Source organism: Vidua chalybeata, chromosome 2 (assembly GCF_026979565.1).
Source record: "Vidua chalybeata isolate OUT-0048 chromosome 2, bVidCha1 merged haplotype, whole genome shotgun sequence".
In the NCBI taxonomy this organism is placed as follows: Eukaryota; Metazoa; Chordata; class Aves; order Passeriformes; family Viduidae; genus Vidua; species Vidua chalybeata.
Window position 1 is genome coordinate 14362559 of NC_071531.1, and position 14446 is coordinate 14377004.

The following is a 14446-nucleotide window of genomic DNA, read 5'->3' on the forward strand; positions in this document are numbered from 1 at the left end:
CCCTGAATTTTCCCACAAAAGCACAGAATATCTGGGGATTTTCAATTTCCTGAGAATGAATCCAAATTTTTAAACTAAATCAGGCCCTTTTGTCAAGAAGCTTTGATTTGCTAGATTTCCAGCTCTCTGTCCATCCCAAACAACAATTCTAAGTGCTTGCAACAGCTGTTCAGCAGCCCCGACCCACGGTGCTGCGGCTCTGGTGCAGACACAAGCATTAAGAGCATGACGAAGTTTTCCAGCCCAGGCTGCTGGAGGGTTTACAAGGCTGGGAGGTTCCTCACCGAGCGTGCCCGCGTGTGCCAGGCACGGCTGCGGCTGCGGGCTCTGAGGGCCGAGCCCCGGCCGGGCTCTGAGAGACGAGCCTTGCCCGGGCTCTGAGTGACGAGCCTTGCCCGGGCCCTGGGGGCCGAGTCGAGCCTGGCCCGGGCTCTGAGCGTCGAGCCTGGCCCGGGCTCTGGGGGCTGAGCCTGGCCCGGGCTCTGAGAGTCGAGCCTGGCGGCGCTGCCGGGCGAGGCTCCCACGGCACCGAGCGCCCGGGGCTGCCACAAGCGCCGGCAGCCAGGGCTTGGGAGCTGCACAATGGCTTTGGTGCTCTGATCGTGCCGTCCCACGTGGGGCGCGAGAGGGTTTGGCTTTTTGGAGCTGTAGTGTTTCTGGTGCGTTCCCTCACCATCCAGCCCGAAGGCTGTGGCCCCCACACTCACAAGTCACTTCTGAAGCAATGCAGGAATCCCGTGGTTTAGCTGTATAATAATCTGACCGTGTTTGATGTTATAAACGGGACCACACTCCCGGTACTAAAAGTGATTTCAGTATTTATTGTAACAAAAAGAAAGGCCTAAAGCAAGGGGGCCCGGGGCCTGAGCAGGAGCGCTCCCGTCGAGGATGCTGCAGAGCCAGCGCTGGGTCCTCTGAGCAGCAATGTCCCCGATGTTCCAGGTGGAGTGGCAGGGAGTCAGTAGGTTGGATGCCCCCTTTTTATCCTGTTTTTTGTCCCTTTGGATTGGTTTCTTCTTGGATCCTTCATTTGCATGAAGGTTTAAGGTGCTTGATTGGCCCATTACAGTTCTGTCCAGGCCGGCTCATTTCGCTTGGGGGTGGTGCACTTTACTTAGGTGAAATATGGTACCTAGAGTACCGTATTTCTTATAACTAACTACCCTTTTCACCCCTTTTACCATAACCAAACTAACAGTGCATGCTTAACAATTATCAACTATTTTACAATCATTTCTAACCTATTTTTAACATTTGATCCGGGTTACAGAGTCCAGTATCAGTAATCCTGTTCCTGCCTGTGTACTCCAGCTGCAGACACCTCGGAGATACTTTCTGCACGTCATCTCTGTGGTGGGCTGCCAGGTGCTGGCTGCAGGGAGCCTCTGCAGCAAGAGCACTCACTACCATGGACATTATCTCCTAGCTGAAACTTTGTTTTCAGAGACACGCCCTGGCTGAGAAACCCCAGTCAGGCAATCAACTCTCAGAGGGTTCATTTCATATTGCATCACCATTCGCTGTACAAGAAAGATGCCCCATTGTTTTAAATGTCACAGCTTTTCTTTTACTTCCTCTTTTAATATTTTTATTGTTTATTTTGTTTTGTTTTTTTTTTTTGTTTGTTTGATTGATTTTTTTTTGTACCGACTATTTTACAAATCATTATTTTATTTGTATTAGTACTTAGTCTGGTCCCTTCTGTATATATCTTTGCCTTGTAGACATCACATTTACCAGTCCATAATGGCTCCTCGCAACCTCTTTTCTCTTTCACGCTACTCCACCACCCAGGTGCATTGCTACTGGCTATTTTCCACCCTGTGCCTGCAAGCAGCTGGGTGTTTTTGGTTATCATTGGAGAAATCAATAGGATTTGTTGCACTTTAAAGGCAATAAACACTTTGCAGGATCAGCCATTAGGCTTTGGCTTCCTTACTGATGAATTTGCTGCAATGGTAATTATGAAGTTTCACTGTCTGCTGTTATGGGGAATGAAAATGAACAACCATTAAACTGTCCAAGAAATCCCTCTCTAATCTCACCAACATAAACTTTTTGCTACTTAAGCTCTTTAAGTCGTTTGGCTTCATTAACAGACTATTTGGGTGTACTTGCTAATATGGTCAGGATGACACCTGACAACAGTGACCAAGCTCTTGAGTGATGCCTACACTGACAAATGCTTTTTAACGCAGAGATTGTATAGGTGAATGAGAAGCAGTTAACATGAACTCAGAGAACAATTTTCCCTATATTGATAAATAATTGCCAAGAATGATAATTATAGGCACACACCTGCATGGACTTGACAGAGCTTACTGAAGAGCTAGAAAGGAAAAGCTTCTTCTTCTTTTTTTTTTTTTTCCTTCAGAAGGCACTAATTTAAAAGGTAAAAAGTGCTGCAGTGTACTTCTCATTAACAGAGGTAAAAAGAGCCACAGCAGCTCCTTATCAGCAACTTTAATCATAACATATGGTATATGCTGCTTAATCTTTGCTAGCCATTATGAATCACAAATTACCTCATACAGTCCCAAAGCAACTGAAGATGGGTCTGCAAAATCTTTTTATAGGGGTGACACTTTAAGTTATGAGAATTTGTAGTAAAAATGTTAATGAAAGGCAGAAAATTGAATGAAAACTTGAATTTAATATGAGGTAAGCATCTGTTACAGTCACTGTGCTTTAAAACCTGCACAGTATGGAGAGAAAATTTAAAGGATACCTCCAGAAAAAGTCATTGCAGAAGTAGTAATAATGCCAATAACAGAGTACAGCTGAATTTATATAGGGTTTTCTTTGTAATAACATTTTAAAGTGCTCTGCATAATCAGTCCTTTAAAATTCAGTCTCTTTATTAATTACTCAAGTATGATAAACTTCAAGATATATTTTACCAGCTTTAAGAAGCTTGTTTTTTTATCTTTCTAGACAATGTATTCATATCAGCATTTGTAGTGAATCCATTAGCTAAAGAAACCCATGCTCTTTAAGGTTCTACTTCATGTAAATGAGAACTGGCAGCCCAGCATAATGTTTTAGGCAGCTTTCTGATCTCAGCCAAGAAATGCCCAAACAAAAGTAAAATTATAACTGGTAAGGCTAAAGAGATGTGGAAGTTTAGAACACATTTCCATGCTCTAGAGGTTGTAGAGTTTGTAGCACACTATAAATCCCAAAACTCTTGAATTAGTTCTAGTCAAGAGATAGGGCTATTTGTTTATTTTTCACTGGAAATGCTGATATCTGAGGGTTTTTTTCACTTTTGAAACTGCTACTTATTGCAAGATTGTGGGCCACATATGTGTGGATCACTGGCATCTGGGCTCCACTTACAAAAAAAAAAAAGGCAATATAACAAATGACAGGTATCATGTCTTTATGGATATTAGGTCCTTCAGAGAACAAGTATTTAGAATTCAAGTTGATCTGAAAGACTTCTATTTGGCAGCTGTCATTTCAGAACCACTGAGTGAAATTGTGTCTCTTTTGCAAGTTCCTTTGGTGTCAAAGCTTTGTGCCAGTGCAGGTAAGAAGAAATTTTGATAATAGTATAGCACAAGGAATGCTTCTACCTGACTTTTCATGTGTTAAATAAAAGGGTCTATTGTGTCGGAGTAGACCTGCTGTTACACAGCACTTGGCTGCAGCTCCTTTGTGTGTGCACTACTGAGCTGCAAACAGTGAAAGGGTCAAAACTGTCCTTCACTCTCCATGTCACACTGTCTGAACTGAGACTTAAATTAGAGAAAGAACATATGTATGTCAAAAGGACCATATGGCTTCCAAGTGAAACAAAGCTTCACTAATTTCTTCCTAGTGAAGATAGCAATGTTTGTTATTTAAAAGATTATTTTTGCATTTTGGTACAAAATATTTTTTGCCTAGAGTTCTTTGTCAGACAAATTGAAATAATAAAAATTTTGACCTTTCTCTTTTTGTTTTGAAACCCTGCATGTATGTATATGTGCAACTTACATTTCCATCTTCAGCTGCTTTGTTACATATTTTTATTGACTGTAGGTAAAGGGCAAAAAAAAAAAGTTAAAAAATAATTTAAAAAAAAGGCATATATGTTTATCTTTCCAGTATTTCACAGGAGCAATGCCCAGAAAATATAAATGCGAGAAAACATATTTTAAAAGACATATGATTTATGCTCAGCTATATGAGAGTTGCTCTCATTATCCTGACAGAAATATAACTAATGTGTTGAAATAATTTGTAAAAAACCATGCAGGAAATTAAAATAGTTTAATTTAAAGTAGGATCTTTCATTTAGTCAACCAGATATTGTTGGAAAGGAGTCAAGGGATGAACTCCTTCCCCTTTGCAACTTAAACCATCTCTCTGGCATCCCATCGCAGTATTAATATGTTAACCTGGAGCACATCTGACTTCCTACGGCTTCCTCTGGCATCTGTGTGGACAGTGATCTCGATATGATATAAATATTAAAGTAGTTGCATGGCAGGAGCTGATTGTAGCAAGTGCTGCCCATCAAAGGGAAGTGAGGGGAGATGAATTAAAGCAGATCCCCTGGCACTCCAGGTTACTGTCTCCAAAAGGTCAAGGCTTTTACCAGATGTGTAGGAGAATTAGAGAGTCTAAGGAGATAGTCTGGCTTTATTTCACCTTGACAATTCACTAGAGCAATGAAAAGAGACATGTCCCTGGATTTACCTTTTGCCCAGGTTTTTCCTTCTGTAGAGCAGTGTGTTTGTAATTCTAGGCTAATTCTGCTCCAGACTCACAGACATTCACGACCTCTGTCCCCTTCTTACCTTACTGTAACTGATACCCTTTTCGTTCCCAGTGTGCTGTTTGCTGGGAATGGCCAGATGTCTTTTAAATGACATAATGGGAACTAAACTCTTTCCTAGGTCTCCTAATTCCATAAGTCATTACTTTCATTTCCCATTTGCACTTTTGGAGGGGCATTTTTTAACCTTTTTTATCAATTTTTCCAAATTGTGCAGAATTTTCCTCAAGCAGCCATAACTGTTGTTTGTGTGCAATTCACTTGGTATGTAATAAACACTTTCAGTAATTTGGAATCTTTAGAGTGATGACTTAAATCATGATCCAGAGCCTGGCTAAACAGTATTTTGAAGACAAGAGCCAGTTCTCCAACTGTGAACTCTCTCTCTGTTCCCAAATAGAGGTTTCCTTGCTGCCTCTTTTTGAGGGTTGCATTTATGACTGAGGTAGTGGTGAGTAAGAGATCTATAAATGGGTTCTGGTGAGGAGTAAACATCATGTGGTCGTTCACTTTGGAAGCTTGTTGAGTGGGAGGCATTTACTGAACCTTGGTGCACTCGCTATAATCACTGATCTTCTTCGAAGTGCTAATGTCTGTTTTCTCTTGTGTAAAGTTACTTCTTATAAAAGAGGATGTCTTAATAGAATTTTGGGGTTAAATATATAGGGCTGGGAACTTTTGAAATAAAGAAAAAAAAATTATTTAGTGCCCAAGTGATTCATGCAGGGTCTTTAATTATATAATATTAGCATATTAGCAAATGTGGTCATTTTATTGCATATTTGGAGAAACAGCCAAAATCTGGATGGATTTAATGTTTCTTCTTCTTTCAGCTAGCATGCTCTCTAAGAACAGAAAACACTGACAACTGGAATTCCTGGTGTTTTACTTAGAATAAATATTTTGTGTGCTTGCTGTTAACTAGTTGGGTGTTTTCAGAGAATAAAAGGGAGATGCAGCACTAAAAACTGTAATTTTGAAAAAGGAAAAAATAATGAGATTTTACAATTCATTTCTTTATTTGAATTTATTTTTGAAGCTGCATCTGTTTGAACAGCACAAACATTAAACAATTTATTATATTAAAAATAGCTACTGCTGTTTTCTGTGGTCAGAAACCTCAGGGATCCAGTCCTTTTTTATTCCAGAAGCTGACAGTGGCATCCAACTGACTGCAATCATAGCCTTGCAGAGTCTCAGTCAGGGAATAGAGAAGGTCTTGAGGGCTGAAAACTCCTCTAATTCCATGATTCAAAGTGCTTCTAAGCATGTGCTTATGTCCACCTTTAATCAGGACAACATTTATGCATTTGCTCTCAAGTATATCCGTTTTTTAAATGGCTGAGGTGGGGGCTGTTTGGTGCAAAGTTGATTGGAGCAGCGAGGGAGTCTGGTGATAACCTGCAGCAGCTGAAAGAATCACCAGAGAACATAACTGTGAGCATTACTAATGTACCATAAGCAACCTATTTTTGAGTTTACAGGCTCCCATGGATCTCCGGAGGAGTTTGTTCTCTAAAAATAACGTGCCTTTGGGAGCTGGGACAGGGAGAATTGGAGCTGGCCAGTGGGAGGTCTGGGTGGATTAGAGCATCACAGGGAGATAATAGAGAGTCCACTGACTGCAAAGGGAGATCAGGTAGTAATTATAAGCAATCAGAGAGCAGAGAGTATACCTGAGAGAAAGATGATGCAGTTACCAGGTGTTAAAATAGCACCACTTACAAGCAGCATGCTTTAGACAAAATTTTGAGAAAAGTGGGCTTGATTTTCCTCAGCACTTGAGCCCCATGGAAATATTTATCATCATGGCAATTTGGTTTTTGCTTCTTTTGGATGGCACGGGGCAAGTTCCTGGGAGCTATAGTTTTTGGTTTTTACTGCTCCTCCTTTTAGGCACATGGTCTCCCAGAAGGCTAGGTTTCTTTTGGTTAGAGCTGCTGTGTCCCAGTTGTGACTGGAAGAACTGGACACAGCAGGTCTTTTGGTGGTCCACTGCCTAGTGAGAGACCTGTGTCATGGCAGGAGGGGAGCTTGCTTGGCTGGATGGGATACAATTCCAGTTTGGACCTTTCAGCCCTGAGGTCATGAAGGTCATTAAGGGATATTGATTTCAATGGGAGCTGAAGGTCAAAGGTGTGGGAACTATGAGGAAACAAAGAAAGGACAAAGAAGTTATTGAAAAAATGGAGCATGTGACCAAAAGTAATCCCATCAACCAGATTACTTGTCTTATTAGCAACACAGTAATATAGTTTGTAACACCTTGCTGTTTTAGTTGGTAAACTCACTGATGGCTCCACAGCCAGGCAGGGGCAAGAGGGACCTTGCACATGGCCCATGAATCCACCTTGGCCCTCATGAGTAGAGGACAGCTTCCCCTGGGACCAGCAAAGCCTCTGCCAGACTTACAGACTGCCTGACTCCTAAGACCACCTCAGGAAAACATCCAGTCCAATGTCCTGCTCAGGTCATTGCACAGGGCCATATCCAGTCAGGGTTTGAATATCTCCAAGAATGGAGTCTCCACAACCTTCCTGGGCAACCTGGACTAGTGTTTGACCACCCTGATGGTAAAGGAAGCTTTATTTCCTATTTAGATGAAATTCCCCATATTTCAATTTGTGCCTGTTGTCTCCTTTCCTGTCACTCAGCACAGTGAGGAATGTCTGTCTCCATCTTTTTTGTACCCAAAGGCTTTGTACCCACCTTCTTTGTGTTACCTCAGTCCTGGGGGCTTGATGTGCCCAGCACAGGATGGCTGTCATTAGGAACTCAGGAAGTAAGGAAAGATTAAACTACCTAAAGAAGATCAGCATGTAGCTCCCATGAAAGGCGGATGTGTCTTCCAGGGTGACACCTGCAGAAAACACAGCCTTAAATCTCAGATGCTGAATCTGCTAGAAAGGTACAAAAAAATATCATGTAATCCTAAAACCCAGAATGCTAAATTACAGCTATCCATCATGCCACAATCTGCCCACGATGTGTTTGGAGGCAGAACCTGTCACTGGCCTCTGTCAGCAGAAGGATCAGAAAACACTTGTGATGCCAAGGACCACATTGTGCTCAGGTTTGCCTGGTGTGCCCTGCACACTCTTTCTCCTGATCCCAGGCTTGAGCCCTTGAGTTCAGTCATAACCAGCAATGTTTTATTCACATACCATTGAAAACAGCCACCCTGTGATACTCAGGAACAGGTACAGAAGAGTTTGAAAGAGAAAGGAGGATAATCCTGAATGCTGAAGCATATGGAAAGTGTGTGTAGGCAGGAGGTAATTACATAGGACAGGATTACCTGTGCATGTGTATCCCAGGGAGCCATCAAATACAGCCCTAAAGCTGGATTTTGTTTTTGAGAGGAGAAAGAGAAATACCTTAAATTACCTGACTGGAAGGAAATTTCAGCTGAAACAGAACGATGCATTGCCTTACTGAGCCCAGCTATGAGATGGCTGCATTGTTTGATTGCTAATGGCCACAGAGTGTTGTTGGTAGCACTACACGAGGTGTTATGACCACCCACCAGTGTGGGCAATGACACCCTCTCACTTTATTTCAAGACAAGTTAATTAACATTTGATTTCTTTATTTAAAGGTTGACATCACTTTCAAGCAGTCAGTGTAAGCCATGCAGGGTTTCTCTTAATAGCACCTCTCTTCTCCAGGGAAGAGTTTCTTCTCAAAGCAGAGCAATCTAGCCTTTTGAATGTCCCTCAAATGTGCACAGCCTGCATGTGTTCAGGAGCACAGCAAAAACTCCCATCATGTAACACATTGTGAATATAGAAGGTTTTCATTTTTTGTTGTCTTGTGACTTTTTCTCTTGTTTTCTAAGTGTTTGTTAAAGGTTCATGAGTTCAATAAAATACTTTTTACCAAAAGTAGACATATTCCTCCACCTCAAATACCTTATACCAAAGTATATCAAATACCCAAATACTTATATCTTAGCTGATTGAACATATATGCTGAGAAAGTTAGTGTCTTGACCTTTTGAGAGTTAATTGCAAAACCTGTTTTCAGGTTTTCAATGTTGAGCTGTCTAGAACCACTGATATCAATAGCAACCATGGTATTTCTTAACTTCAAAGAGAACAGAAATAGGCCCTATGCTGGGCTTCAGATTAGCTGTGACTATGCAGGAAAGAGTCTGTAGATGGGTCAAAGGAAACTGCTCATCATGCCCCAGACAGAAGCTATGTACTCCTCCCAACTTTGCTTTAGATAAATAAATAAATAAGTGGGATTTATGAAAAGAACACAGATGATACTTTGCTGCTGTTTCTAGAATACTGTCCTTAGTGCTGGTCAGTCATGAGAATTAAAGCAGAAATAGGGGAGAAGTGGAGCTGTGACAAAAGTACTTACAGGAAAATAGACACTACCAAAAGAAGAGAGGCTGAAAATTCTCCGGGGCTATTCAGTTTGGATGGAGTCTCACCAGTGAAGACTCTAATGGGCAGAACAGAAAAGGCAAGAGAACTAAAGGCAGTTTTTAACCAAAGCAGTTTTTAAAAAGTAAAAATGCACAGACATATATATGTATATATCAGTAAGTAGGTAGTATTTAATGGTAAAATTTAATACCATTTTGATTTTTATGAATTGATGCATCCCTACTCCCTGCAACACTCCCTGCTGAGCCACATGGCAGGATTTGCCTCCTGTGCCTGCTGAAGTAGTGGAAGGGCTTTCCTGGGGCTGAGTCCCATTCAGGGTCTGAGTCCCACTCAGAGTCTGTCCACACTCTGCTGGATGGCTGGTGATGAGATGGGCAGTGGGGTGGGGCAGAGCCCCAGCACCCTGTACCAAGGGCAAAACTCAAGGCTTTAAAGACCTGAAGTCTTGACAGAATCATGGAGTTGCATGTCTGATGACAGAGATTTGGAGAGTAGGTGGGAGAAGCTAGTGGATCACAAAGATTTGTATTCCCTGAGCTTGGCTGTAAACAAGTGCTGTCAGCAAAGGAAAAATTGCAGGTGTGGGGAGTGTCCTCCCCCTCACAGCTTTTCTGCATGATCTGAAAATACCTGAGTCCACTGATAATGATTAATATCTGGTCTTGTATTTGTTGCACAGATCTGACAAGTGAAACTGAATGGATTCCAATGAACGGAGAAAATTTCAAATATTTTATATATTTGTATGAAGACTATGAACTTCCCAACTCTTCAATACCCCATAAGAAGCATCTTCTTTGTACATTTATATCAATGCTTTCTCGTTGTCCATTTTGTTTAACATAGGAAAGTAGTGCTGAAATAAAACAGAACAAAGCAACTGGCAATGAATATGTGTATGTACAGGAATGATTTTGACCTGAGAACGGGGAGTAGTGTAATTTGAATTTTGAGCAAAAGTAGAAAAAACTTTAAAAGATTACATTATTATTTTCAATTAATTTGCTTTCTTTCTTTTTGAAAAATGTCAATGTATACAAAAAAGTTTTTAAATTACTTCACAAAATGCAGAATAAATGAGGGATGTAACATGTTCTGTTGTGAGTTCCTAGTTATAGAAAAGGCATCATGTATCATGTGTAATAAAGGAAATCAAAATATTAAAAGCAGTGGTCTTTCTGGTGAGTTGAGCTAAAATCTTCTTTTGTTTTAGAGACAAAGTGTTTCTTTTCCTTCAGAATCTAAAATTCACTGCTGTTCTGATACATATGCATCACCTTTATACAATGAATATACAAGATGTGAGGTAGCTGACAGAAAACCTGCAACCATTATTCAAATAAACGGTCATCCAGCCTTGATGGAACATGTTCATGAATATAGCTTGAAGGATCATTATCTTCAAAAGCTCACATCAAAAGGGGACATTGGAATATGGATGCTGGGCTAAAGTAATGTATGATCACAGCACCTCTTCTATGAGTGATTAATCCTTGATGCTTGCTTTATATGGACTGTACATAAAAGAACACTGATGCATATTCCATTTAGAAATGAGATCTTATTGTAAGAGAAATTTAATACACTGTGTCTCCATGGTCTCTTTTATGTTACTTACTGTAAAGGGATATGAGGAGCTGTTTTTAATAATATTCTTCTAATGTTGATTGAAACTATTCTACATGCTCTGAAACTCTCTGCCTGGCTCTTGTTTATTCAAATAAAATAATTATTCTGGTTAGAAAACAGATTTCGAGTTGAATATTACTTACAATGACATCCATCTAATTCTTGTTTGCTCCATCAGATAATGCAAGAGCTAACTGAAATTAATTTTAAGTTTCCATATATTTGCATTACTTTGTACAGGAAATTAGAAAGGAGCTGTACTCTCTGCAGCTCAATTAAAATGACATTCTTGTATGTTATTCTTTGAATATGCAATATCAACATTGGTTACTGTCCTGCTTCATCCTTATATGCTCTGATTTCCCTTAATGCATTTCTTGGAGGTGCACATCCCTGAAGGACAGGTTGAAATGGAAATGTCAAGAGATGGAGTGTATCAGGAGCAGCTTTCATTTACATCACAAAGAGATTAACATGTCTGTTCAATCGAAAATGAACAGTTTTCCCCAACACTGCATTATCAGTCACTGATATTGGACTGCATTGTTCCTCCTAGTCTGGAAATGATAAAAAGGAGAAAACATGTAATCCCTCGATCTGAAAGCATGCTGAAGGTGAGATAAGTCAGGGCCTTGGCTTTTGTTTTATTTACTCACTTAAAAATACTAATTTCAGAGAACTGGGGAAAGGTAAAGCCTCATTTCCCTCCTCTTATAGTTAGGAAACTTCACAGTGGAAATTCCAGGGGATGAAGAGAGTTGGGACCACATTCCAGTCTTAATACTCATGTGTAGGTGAAGGAAAAAAACCTCATCCCTGACAGAGGAGTGTGGTTCTTTTGCCAGATTTCAAATTCTTGTTTCCAAATAGAGGGGTACCACCAGGAGCCACTGAAACATCTTCAGAGTGGGGAGGGACCAGTCAGAGGCAAAGAATACTTTTTCTGAGCATTATCTTTATTTTAGATGAAAATTTTTACACTCCCTTGAGACTTACACCTAATGGGAAGTGGAGATCAGTGAGAACCCTGAGTTAAGTCTAAGGACTACAAGAAATCCTTAATAAAACAAGAAATTAGCAACGAAGTACTAGGGGAAAAGGAGGCTGTGAAGAATCTCTGTCTCAGCTAGCAAACTTTACAACTGGACTGAACCGTCTTGTGCTAGTGAGCTTATTTTTCATCTAAGCCTTATTAAAGGTTCTGACTGTAGGACACACACAGACCAGTGAAAGATGTCCCAGGCAACTCTGCAGCCTAGTACTTCTGGCATGGGAAATTCTATCCCCCAGATGTTAGAGTTCGGCATAAATAAAGGATTGAGGTCTTACAATGAAGAACAAGCACTGAAATACATAATAACAGATCATGCTAAAATCATGCCCATTTCCTGTGGTCACCAGGGAGTCTTTGTGGGTGTGAACCAAACTCACTGACAGGTGTGTATGATCACCTCCCTAATGACCACCCCTAGAGAGTGGAGCCAGAGGAATAGCTGCACCAAAGCAAACACTTACAGCTGAGCCAGAGAGACAAGCTCCCCTTCACCCCTATCCCTGACCCTTTTGGCAGGGGACCCATGACATAAAGCAAAATACCTGGATTTCAGTGTCATCTCTGTGCCCTGGTCTCTGTGTGGTGCTGGTGTGAAATCAACAGGACAGTTCTGCCTCTGTGTCACCAAGCACTGAGCATGAAAGGTGGGGAAGAATTTCCTGTGTTTACTCCCAACCCAGTGCTCTGCATTGTAAATGGTTTGTGTTGTTGTTTTTTTTTTTTTGTTTTTTTTTTTTTGGTTTTTTTTTGTTTTTTTTTTGTTTTTTTTTTTTTTTTGTCTTAATGCCAAATAGGAGATTTTATTAATCTAAGAGAAATTGCTCAATGATGTTGTGGCAACATGTTCTGTTAGAAAAAACAGAAATAGATGTCATGCACTGCCCACAGCAAAGGGTTTAGTCTAATGAGACAGCAAGACCCCCGTACATTTGGGAAGAGTTTTAATCACTGGCTAGTGAAGAAAACCACACTTTAATGATTTTTCTGGTTATCTGCACAGAAAAATCCAAACACATTTAGCTTAGGGGTAAAGATAAAGATAGAGGTAAAATAATAATTACTGTTACTTGAAAATTTTGGGGAGTTTGAATTTATCTCCATTGGTTACTCTGGTTTAATCACTTTCAGTTAAAAGATTATATTGCTTCTGCCTTTCTGAGGCAAATAGTGTTATTTGTCTTAAAACTCTGGAGGCTTGGATTTATGCAGTAATTTGAATTATAGAACTCAACTGTCAGTTTTGTCTTTTCTGTGATGGTGTAAGCTAGTAGTAAAAGCAAGTAGTAAAAAAAAAAAAAAAAGCAGTACTTCCCCACTGTACTGCTTTAAGTACTGTATCAGTAAAGCATCTGTAGTTACATGCAACTGTGTTTATGGATGTGAGTTCCCCAAATCAAAGTCTGGAGGTACAGTTCATTGAGTTCAATGGCATCTCACCAGCACCATGCTCAGTGTACTCACAAGGGTGATAAAGGTCTTTTTATTTATCTCTTGTTTTATGCAGTCTGTAAATTATTTATGAGAAGACATTTAAAAATCTGGCACTTTGGCCACTTTTTAATATAAAAAATTGATGTGGAGAGAAGAGAATCACGGAAGAGGATGCAAGAAAAATAGTTGTATCTTTTCTTTAGCTTTAGGGGCAAAATATTGAAACAATTTTCTTTTACCCTTGTGACTAAGTCCCAGTTTCTCTAATGTGTGCATATTTAATTTGAATGAGTGTTTGCAGATTAAATAATGCGCTTGGAAAAAAGATCCTAATTTTGGTATATAGGCTGCCTAGTACTACTGGTGCATAAATAATTACAAAGAAAACTTCCCCTAAAGCCAGTTTTTCAGTCCTCAAAAAATACTGCAGCCCCAAGATGAAATATTCTGTAGAGACAAAAAAATGGAGGGTTGGATATACGATCAGTCAAACCTGGTAAAATCCAGTTTTCCTGTGTCTTTGGAAGACATTTCAAGCCTTTTATAAAATAAGCACACCTATCCATATGTTCTACTTACTTCCCACTACATTACTTTGTAGTAATCTATGAGGTGGATGCTTGCAAAGGCATCCTGCAGAAGACTGGTGACTGACTGCAAGTGCAAATGAAGTCAGAGTTCTCTGGCCCTGATACCAACTGGGGGTTTCTTAAGCACTGGTGGATGTTAAATCTTGTCTGGATGTCATACTGTGAAAAGTTATTTAATCCTTCGCTGTATCTTTAGTGAAACTGGAATTAAATTTTTCTTTCTTACAGATGCTGCATCCACAGTGAATGTTTTTTTACAGGTACTGCAATAATTTCTGTTGAGAATAATCTTCATCTGATACAGTGGTTCTTCATTTCCATCTAATACTTTCCTAGCTGAGCAATTGCAGGGTTTTAGTGGTCCATAACACATTTCCCTTCCAACAGGAGACTGACATTCCAAGCCCTGCATCTTCTATCCTTAACTGTCAACCACGTGAGGCAAGTTTGGACACAAGGGGCAGGATTCACACATTTTTTTGAGCATGAGGAGGATCCATATGAGTATGTGATCATATACTCATATGTGATCCATATGAGTATATGATGTCATGGGTTGACACTGGCCAGCTGC

At 40.2% G+C, this 14446-nt stretch overlaps 1 protein-coding gene across 1 annotated transcript in view; it reads left to right on the top strand.

Moving 5' to 3' along the window:
* Positions 1-10865, top strand: part of SMPX (small muscle protein X-linked) — a 37648-nt gene extending 26783 nt beyond the window's left edge. Inside the window, exon 4 of the mRNA XM_053935190.1 lies at positions 9848-10865. The gene's annotated coding sequence lies outside the window, so the exon portion shown is untranslated. The remainder of the gene's footprint in view (positions 1-9847) is intronic.
* The last annotated feature ends 3581 nt before the right edge of the window (positions 10866-14446 follow it).